This window comes from Malania oleifera, chromosome 10, assembly GCF_029873635.1.
Source record: "Malania oleifera isolate guangnan ecotype guangnan chromosome 10, ASM2987363v1, whole genome shotgun sequence".
NCBI classification, from domain to species: Eukaryota; Viridiplantae; Streptophyta; class Magnoliopsida; order Santalales; family Ximeniaceae; genus Malania; species Malania oleifera.
Window position 1 is genome coordinate 15,017,501 of NC_080426.1, and position 10,084 is coordinate 15,027,584.

Here is a 10,084-nt window from a genome sequence, read left to right on the forward strand (position 1 = left end):
AATGAATATACGAAACAATCAATCATAAAGAGAATAACATAAAGCAATAAGAACACACGACACAAGAAAATACATGGTTCGACAATATACCTACGTCTACGGGAGCAAACGGCTGATTTTCATTAATATCGTCAAGCTTACATCAAGGGTTACAAATATAGTTTATATATCAACCCTATGCGCATAGAAGACTTAAAATGCATCTGAAACACTTCTGTAGCAAATCTCGAAGGAAAAACCTCCAAATTCCCCAATCTACTGATCTCCTAATTCAAAAATCTGTGATTTACGCCGAACAAAACTGTCGATGGGTTAATACCAAGAACTATTCCTTCTATAGGCTAAAACCATCGACAATTATCTCCCGAGACCAAAACCACCGATCACCGTCGACCAAACAATCGACGATTTCTTCTTGAAACTAGCTTTCTTGTTCTTTGCTACCATGCTTTCCCAGCACATGCGTTCCACTCAATATGAGTCACATCTCCAACATTTAAATCAATTTTTTGTTTACAAATATGGTATATTTTTAGTTTTCTTTCTTACTTTTCTCGATAATTAAATATGAAAACATGAATTTCTTGATATTTTTTTTTTCCTTTCTTTAGGTCTTGTTTGAGACTTGAAAAATGTGAGGGAAAAGGAAGAGAAAGAAAAATATGGAGGAATCTACTTCTTTATATTTGATTATCAAGGAAACCAAGAAAGAAAATAAAAAATATACCAAATCAATGAATAAAATTTTAATTTTAGACATCATTAACATTTTATTTTTCTTAATTTTTAATTATATTAGAACAATTTTCATTTTCATTTTTAGCACTATTTAGTATAGAGAGAAAATGTAATGGAAAATAAAATTCCTACATATTTTCCTCTCCTTTCCTTCCTTTTCCCCTATCAAAATTTTTTATCCAAACAAACTCTTAATATTTTTCAAATTTCAAACAAGGCCAAAATGATTCCTAGTTAGATTAAGTAGGTATTCATATTCGTTCTCTCTTGTAAATTAGGTATTCACATTTTGAAAAGAATGATAAGGAAAATTAATGTTGTGGAAATTTTCCCCATCTTAATTTTTATAATATATATTGACTAATTAATAAGGGGTATGGGAGTGAAATAAACATGGAAGGTGAGGAGCATGCAGTAGCAGGGATGGGTAAGGACAGCAGCCATACATTGCCCATCTCCCCTGTACTGGTAATATTAATGGAAGGAGTAATATAATATATGTATTTTGTGACCATGCCATATTATATAAATATATACCATTTATATGTGTAGTTATTTTGTTCCCATCTTACTAATATTAATTATCAGCAAAGTTGGACGGTGCATGCCTGCATGCATAGCCCTTATACCAAGGATATGCATGAGTCCATAATAATAATGGTTGATCATCCTCCAGATCCAACCAGCTATCATCGGGTTGGAGATGGGCAATCATTCATTCTTAAAACTAGTATTCTTAAAGACCAATGAAGGTGATAGAATATATTTTCTAAGAATTGATTGGGTTACTGAAATGGAACCTCTTATTACTAGAGCAAATAGAATGGTATTTTAAGTTTCGCTATTTCTATTCATGCTTTTTCTTCTCTTTTGTTCTCTATCTTTGTTGCTATTATTCCAGATTGTATAGATCTCTTTGTATTTGTATATTTGTGTTACCTAAGTAGATTATCTTGAACTGCGCATACGCTGCGTTGGGTTAGACTAAAAAAAAAAGATTATTTCAAAAAAAAAAAAAATGAGTCAATGATGACCCTCCATAGATTCGCCTATATAAGTTGTAGCTAAAGTTGCAAAAATAAGTTATTACTTCATTAACTAATTAATTAGATGCTAACCTCTCGTTTAATTTGCTAGCTTCCCCTTTTTACTCCTCGAACAAAGAGGTATGTATTTGCAAATCATTCTTATGTGTTATTTCTCCCCTAACAAGGATAGATAATTATGTACATTCACCAATTTGCAACTCAAAATACCATTTTTCATAGAAGCTTTAGTTTTTCTAAATTGTAGTTACTTAGCAATTCTATTATCAATTGGAATCAATAGGGTAACCAAGGGGGCTAAGGGGTAATCCCCAACCTCCATTTTTGAAAAAACAAAAAAAAAAAAGAATTATAATTTTATTATGTTTTCATTGACATGACAATATTTTCCTCTTTATTATTATTTTTAGGGTAAAAACACTCATCTCTCCCGAGGTTTGGTAAAATGTAATAAGGTTAATAGTGCTAAATTTCTTGTTGACCTCTCACTAAAACATGAAAGAAACATTTGTGTGATATCCTATATAAAAATCTTAATTTCATCTTAAATTACTTAACTTTATTAGAAAATTTAAGTATCTATACTACAACGAAGTTCAAACGGAAAAATGTCTACCGGTAAGCATGAATATATAACCATTTGACTTAAAAATAAATTATTTTTATCATCTAAGTGAGAGATTGGTAAATAAATTGTAATATATAATAGAGTATAAATATACTAAATCTTTGTCACATGGATCTAAATAGGTTTATGTACAAGACAATCCTTATCTCAAAGGTTAAAATTGAATTGTAGGAAAATTTTGAGGGATAAGTATGGAGCCAGCCGAATAAGAAAAAATATAATTATATACACGTAGACATATAAACACAAAATCGTTGGGATCTGTTGCAACCAAAAATTGAACGACTTTCACAATCCTGATCACGACCACCTGAAAAGAGATAAATAAGCAAAGCTTGGAGGACCCGAGGTGTACTCTTGGGGATCTCTCTTATGCCTAAGTCAGGGATTGGCTTGAGAAGTTTTTTATACAACAGTAAAGTAGAGTTTAAAATGAGATACCTTAGCTTATTCTCTAAATCTCCATTTATAGCGATGGAGTTTGACCCAAGGATGATATGACATTTATTGGCGAATTATAGTGTGAGCGTGAATCGCTCCGGTTATTATAGCGTTGGCGTAGATTACTCTAGTCATCATGGCACTAGTGTCAATTGCTCTGGCTGAACAGTTGACTTGAGTGGTGATTGTCCTCATCAATGTTGGGCTCTAGTCTCCTTTGAACTTATGGTAGGTGATATATTTGGAGTATATTAGTTGTCCCCCCTTCAATTTCGAATTTTTGAAGCTTGTTTCCAAAGTTTGAAAGTAGTAGTTGTTGTTTTTTTTGTCGAGCAACTCTTCTTGAGGCATTTTGGGATGCTTGTGGTTTAATGAGTCGTGCTCTTCTTTTTTACCATTTTTTTCCTAATGAGTTGTGCTCATATTTTGGGCCATTTCTGGGCCTCATGAGCGTTGCTTGTCAGTTGGGCCGATTCTTCTTTGCCTAATTAGTTGTGCTCATTTTTTGGGCAGTCTTCTAGCCTCACGAGCGTTGCTCGTCAGTTGGGCCGATTCTTCCTTGCCTAATGAGTTGTGCTCATTTTTTGGGCAGTCTTTTGGCCTCATGAGCGTTGCTCGTCAGTTGATCTGATTCTTCCTTGCCTAATGAGTTGTGCTCATTTTTTGGGCAGTCTTCTGGTCTCGCGAGTATTGCTCATCAATTGGGTCGATTCTTCTTTGCCTAATGAGTTGTGCTCATTTTTTGGGCAGTCTTCTGGCCTCACGAGCATTGCTCGTCAGTTGGGACGATTCTTCTTTGCCTAATGAGTTGTGCTCATTTTTTGGGCAATCTTCTGACCTCACGAGCGTTGCTCGTCAGTTGGGTCATTCTTCCTTACCTAATGAGTTGTGCTCATTTTTTGGGCAGTCTTCTTGTAGTAACCCAAAGAATAATAACATTTTAATAATAAGAGGGAGAGAAAATAGATACAGAAATAGAAGGAGGCCGTAGACTTCGTCGATGAAGGCTTCAAGGATTTCGTCAACAAATACAGGGCTTCGTCAACGAGAAAGTACCGAGAGGGATTTTGAGGCAGTCTGAATTTTGTCGACAAACACAGGGCTTCGTCGAAGAAATTAATGAAGGACTCGTCGATGAGGTGACGTGTCTCGTCGACGAATCCAACAGTATAAAAATGGGAAACCGGGATTTTATCTCATTTCCAGCGCCCCTCTCTCTCTCTCTCTCTCCTACGACTCTTTCTCCCTTTTCTCTTCGTTTTCGGCCCCACGAGTCGCCGGATCGACAATCCGAAGCTACCACGACGCTCCTAGTGAAATTCTCTACAAGTTTGCCGGAGCGGATCGTCGAGAAAACGAAGTTGGATTTCATCCCAAATTCAGCGTAAGGTCTTTTATTGAGTTTTTTACTTTCTAACAGTTATAGGAAATGATATAGACTAAGAAATACTAATGTTTTGTTTTGGAATATTGTGTTTTCAGGATGTTAAGTTAAGAATCCTACGGGTATAGAGCTAGATTTTTATAGGGGCTTTTCAAAGTTGAGATAAGGGAAATATGTTATGCTAGGAATTTTTATAAAGTTATTCGAGAATTTATAAACATATACTCATATCAGTTTATTACATAGTTTATACAGAATATGAGTTAAATGCTTGTGTGGCCTGAGTAGATTTCCATGAGATACAAAATTTATATAGTTTTGTGATGTATCATACTATACTGAATACACAGTTAATGACAGTGCATACAATTTACATAGTTTTTTCCAGTATATGGGTTTACACAGAATATACAGATATAGATTTATATTCACAGAGAAATGTACATACTTATATAGCTTTTATATGAATGGTTTCATGAAACAGATATATACATATATCTATATACATGTATACAGATACTCAGATCAGTATTTTATATTACAGCTTATTACAGAATAGTATATATATATATACAGTGTTATAGCATGCCATGTTTTCCTATTACCATAACATACAGAACACACAGATAGAGTATATATGCAAAATACACAGATAGATATACAGAGGTAGCATCAAGATGCTACAGATACAATATTTACAGTACAGAAAGATAAGGTTATGGTAATTTTGAAATCATGATGAAAACAATAAAAGAGTATATATGTATATGTATATAGTATCAGATCCCTGAGGAAAGATACACAGACAGATACAGATTACAGAGCACGGTACCGTTGCTAGATACAGATAGAGTGCAACCACATATCTCAGATAGTATGTGGGTACCGTCAACCGTGCTCGGAGAGTATGCAGCTCCCCAGTACACTGGGTTGAGAGGGCCGGTTTGACGAGGTAGTAGCCAGTCCCGAGCTTAGGAGAATGCAGTTTGGCCAGGCTGAGGTAGTGTAGAGTATGATGACTTATCTGGAGGGACGACCAGATAGAGTCCCGCCTACGGGCCGCACAACCCTGTCATGAGGGGTCAAATCATGACGAACAAAGTTCTAGGGATACAAAATAGCTATATGTATGAAAACAGTTTTACAGTATATGATGAGAATAGTATGATATAATATCAGTATGAAAAGTAGAAAACAGATGATACAATATGTTTTAAATAGAAAAAGAAAGATATGCTTGAATGATATTATTTATAGATGAATTATTGCATTACAGTTCAGTTATTATTTTCAAAAGTATCCTTAACTTAGTTACCACACACTAGTGATAGCATATTTCCACTTACTGAGCGTCGACTCACCTCATTACTCTAACATTTTTCAGGTGAGCTAGTGACGCGAGCAGATCAAGCTCGCGAATAGAGTGTAGCTCTGATCACCCTGGTTATAGGGTGAGTTTTTGTCAGAGTGGTGTTTTTTTTGTTTTGGATAGATGACACTGGAGGGACATTTTTGTATGATTTGTATATTCTAGATTCTGGTATTGTACAGTTTATGTATAAATGGTTTTATGATTTGTATTTCCACTGCGTAGGAATGTTTATTGTATATATATTACTTTAAAAAAAATGATAAGAATTTGGAGGTTGTTACACTTCTAGCCTCACGAGCGTTGCTCGTCAGTTTGGTCGATTCTTCCTTACCTAATGAGTTGTGCTCATTTCTTGAGTTATATCTTCAATAATATTTTGGTAATTTATGATGTTGGGATGATTGTTCAATTCGACAGGTTCTTGCAATTTTGATTTCATTGGGGTTAAAGATATGAGTTCTACTATTTTCAATATCCATTAGGATTCGAAATCGGTTCGGGATGGATTTGTTACAAAGGGTTTGGACATGTATGCACCAAGTGTTCGATCATTTGCAGCAAAGGGAAGTGCAGGTGAGCGTGTTGTGTTATAGATTTCGCAGACTATTTTCATGTCGTTTGTGTCATCTATAAACTTAAATTATTCGATTGTATCCCAGTTGATCGGTGAGTCCCATGTTGGATTTTTTGGACATGGGGTTATGAGCATAGTGGCAGATTGAAGTTTGACATTGAGATCTGCGAGATGTCTAAAATTAACGACGGTGATTTTGTTACTATTTGTTTTAATTATGGTGTGGATTGTTCAGCTGATTGGGTTCCAGGTGCTCGATAAAATGTCACTAAGGAGCTCGATTTTTCTGTTTGGGGTTTTGCTGATTGCAGTTGCTACAATTGTGCAATTTCAGTGTGCGTTACAATTTCAACTCAAATTTCCAATTGCAATTTCAAATTCACTGTTCAGAGCACTATTCAACGCACATGAATATGCAAGAGTCATTATTGCCAACCCAATGGTGCATTCGGCCAACCCATTGGAATTTCAAAGCTTGGCTTTGTTTATTTAACTGTAAGTGCAACTGTCATGACCCCACTATGCATTTGGTGCATAGGTCATTGTTCAATAAATTAAATAACTTGAACATCCTATTAATTATTATTAGCCATTAAGGCGGAGCACTTCTGTAGTGACCTGAGAATAATAGTATTTAAATAATAATGAGGGAGAGAAATAGAAACAGAAGCAGAAGAAGGCCGTAAACTTCGTTGACGAACACAGGGTTTCGTTGACGAAGGCCCTCAAAATTTTGTCAACGAACACAAGGTTTCGTTGATGAGAAAATACCGAGAAACGGTTCGGGCTGCTCTGAATTTTGTCGACAAATACAGGGCTTTGTCGATGAATTTACTGAAAGACTCGTCGACGAGATGACGTGTCTCGTCGACGAATCTAACCTTATAAATAGGAAAAGCTCGGATTTTTATCATAATTTCCGGCTTCTCTCTCTCTCTCCTCTCTCTCTCTCTCTCTCCCTACGTCACTCTCTCCCTTCTCTCTTCGTTTTTGGCCTCGTTAGTCGCCTGATCGAAGACCTGAAGCTATCACGATGCTTCTGGCAAAGTTCTCTACAAGTCTGTCGGAGTAGATCGTTGGGAAATCGAAATTGGATTTCATTTCAAATTCAGGGTAAGACCTTTTAGCCTATTTTTGGCCTTATGGTAGTTATAAGAAATGATGTAAGCGATGAAATACTGATATTTAGTTCTGACAAATATTATTTTCAGGGTATTTTATAGGAGGCCTTACGGGTGTTAGGCCAGTATTCCATAGGGGCTTTCCAGTAGTCAGGTAGGGAAATATGCTATGCTAAGTATTTTTAAAATATTATACAGTTTATTTAATGATGAAAATTATGTATTACAGTATCGTGTGACTTTTGAATGTGAATATAGTACGAATATATGTTTTACGATATTTCAGTACCATGATTTTATGAATCCCAGTACCATGACTATACGAATATCAGTATACGATTATACAGTTTCAGTATTATGATTATACAGATGGCAGTGTTATGATTATACAGTTCTCAATATTACGTATGAACTGCAGTTACAGTTAATGCAGCATCATGGTTATTTCAGTACTTCAAAATCATGGTAAATTAGATATATATATATATATATATATATAAATATATTATATGATATTAGACCCTATTGGACTTGCAGCTACAGAGCACGGTACCGTTGCTACAGATACTATGTTACTTATGAGTGCAACCATCTATTTAGATAATACATGGTAAGGTCAATCACCTAGGCCCTTGAAGAGGTTATGCTCCCCATCCAGATATAGGTTGAGGTGGGCAGATTGACCGATGGAGTATAGTGATTTATTCCTGGTTGGCCAGCCAGGATAAATCTCGCCTACGGGCCGCACAACCCTATCATGAGGGGGTAAGTCATGACACACATATAGCCATAGGGAACAGTTTTAGTTATTATTACGTTTGTACAGATTTATAGAAACAGGAAATATACTTATGTATAATAGAAGTATTTTGATTAATAACCTACGATACTATTATGTTAAGCAACATGGAAATGGGGGGTGTATTTTGTCACTTGTACTTTATTTATATACTCAATTTTAAACAGATTTTCATGATATAGTAGCTCATTTGCCATACACTAGTAATAGCATATTTTTTTTTTACTGAGCGTTGGCTCATTCCAGTGTTGAATTATTTTTCAGGTGATCCAGGTAGGCGAGCAGATCAGGCTCGCAGGTAGAGGGGCTTTAATGGTGCCCTGTCAGAGAGTGAGTACATTTTTGGGAATGATTTTGTATACCCTAGCTAGTTGAGGGTGCTTTGGGGAACAGAGATATGCGTATATTTTTGGGAAACATGTAGCACTTTGGTATTGTGTGGTATGATGTTGTATATATTTACATATGGATATATTTATTCAGTTTCTGCTTCTTGCTGCTTAGGTTAATGAATGAGTTTACCCCCCAATATGGTATCAGAGTATGTAGAGTATATATATATAAAATCAGTTTATTAAGCAGGTCATTACATTTTCAAGCGTTGAAACTATGACATCTATTTTTTTTTTTTTTAGAATTATTATTGTATGATGGAGAAAAAATCATACCTTGAGAATAGGCATGTTGGCTACATAAATCTTGTGCATAGAAACATCAATTGTAGTCAGATTCGCATTAGATCTGGAATTTCCCAATATCGTAAGCTGGGTCACGATTATTCGTCCGTCAATTTTCTTACTTGGCTTCTTCAACGCGAGCAAAGCACCATTGACGTGCTTGAACTTAATAAACTCGTACCCTTTACTTTTCCCGATGACCTTGCCAAGGATCGTGATGACTTCTTCGAGGTCACCGTAGGTGGAGAAGAGATTGCGGAGGTTCTTGATGGTAGTGTCCCATCTAAGGCCACGAACGAAGGGTTTGCACTGGGTAGGGTCCCGATCGGTGATGGATCGAACAACGTTGAGTACAGATGGTAGCATTTCGGACAATCTTTATCGAGCCAATGCATCGACCTTCAATTATTTGATGTAGTCATGATTAAGGATTAGAAGAGAAAACCTCTCAAGAAGTTCCCACAGATGGTGCCAACTGTTGCAGCCAAAAATTAAATGACTTTCACGATCCCTGATCACGACCACCTGAAGAGAGATAAATAAGCAAGGCTTGAAGGAGCTGGGGTGTACTCCGGGGGATCTCTCTGATGCCTAAGTCAAGGATTGGCTTGAGAAGTTTTTTATACAACAGTGAAATAGAGTTTAGAATGAGATACTTTAGCCTATTATCTGAATCCCCATTTATAGCGATGGAGTTTGACCCAAGGGTGATATGACATTTATTGGCGAATTATGGTGTGAGCGTGAATTGCTCCGATTATTACAGCGTTGGCGTAGATTACTCTGGTCATCATGGCACTGGCCTCAATTGCTTTGACTAAGCAGTTGACTTGAGTGGTAATTGTCCTCATCAATGTTGGGCTCTAGTCTCCTTTGAACTTAAGGTAGGTGATATATTTGGGGTATATTAGGATCAAAATTTTTTTAATTAAGACTTTGTGAAATAAAATTTTTCGAATTGAAGTTGAAGTAATAATTAAATTCCCACAACAAACTCATTTAAGCAATAAATTATACAGGGGACCTTCCCTTTTATGTGTTTGTGTGTCTATTTCTTTAATGTTAGACATGTGTCAAATTAGTCTTACATTCATTAATATCAAAGAGGGACCTTTTTTTAGTAAGTGTATAATTAAATAAACAGATACACAGAGACGTGGAGGGGGAGCCGCCTGTATAATTTCTCCATTTAAGCAGAGTAAATACCACCTTAATGACAATAAATTATTAACACATCAAAGTCACAAATTTTTTCGAATTTATTTTCCCGCTAATTAACCTATTCTATTGTTTTCCTTAGTTTT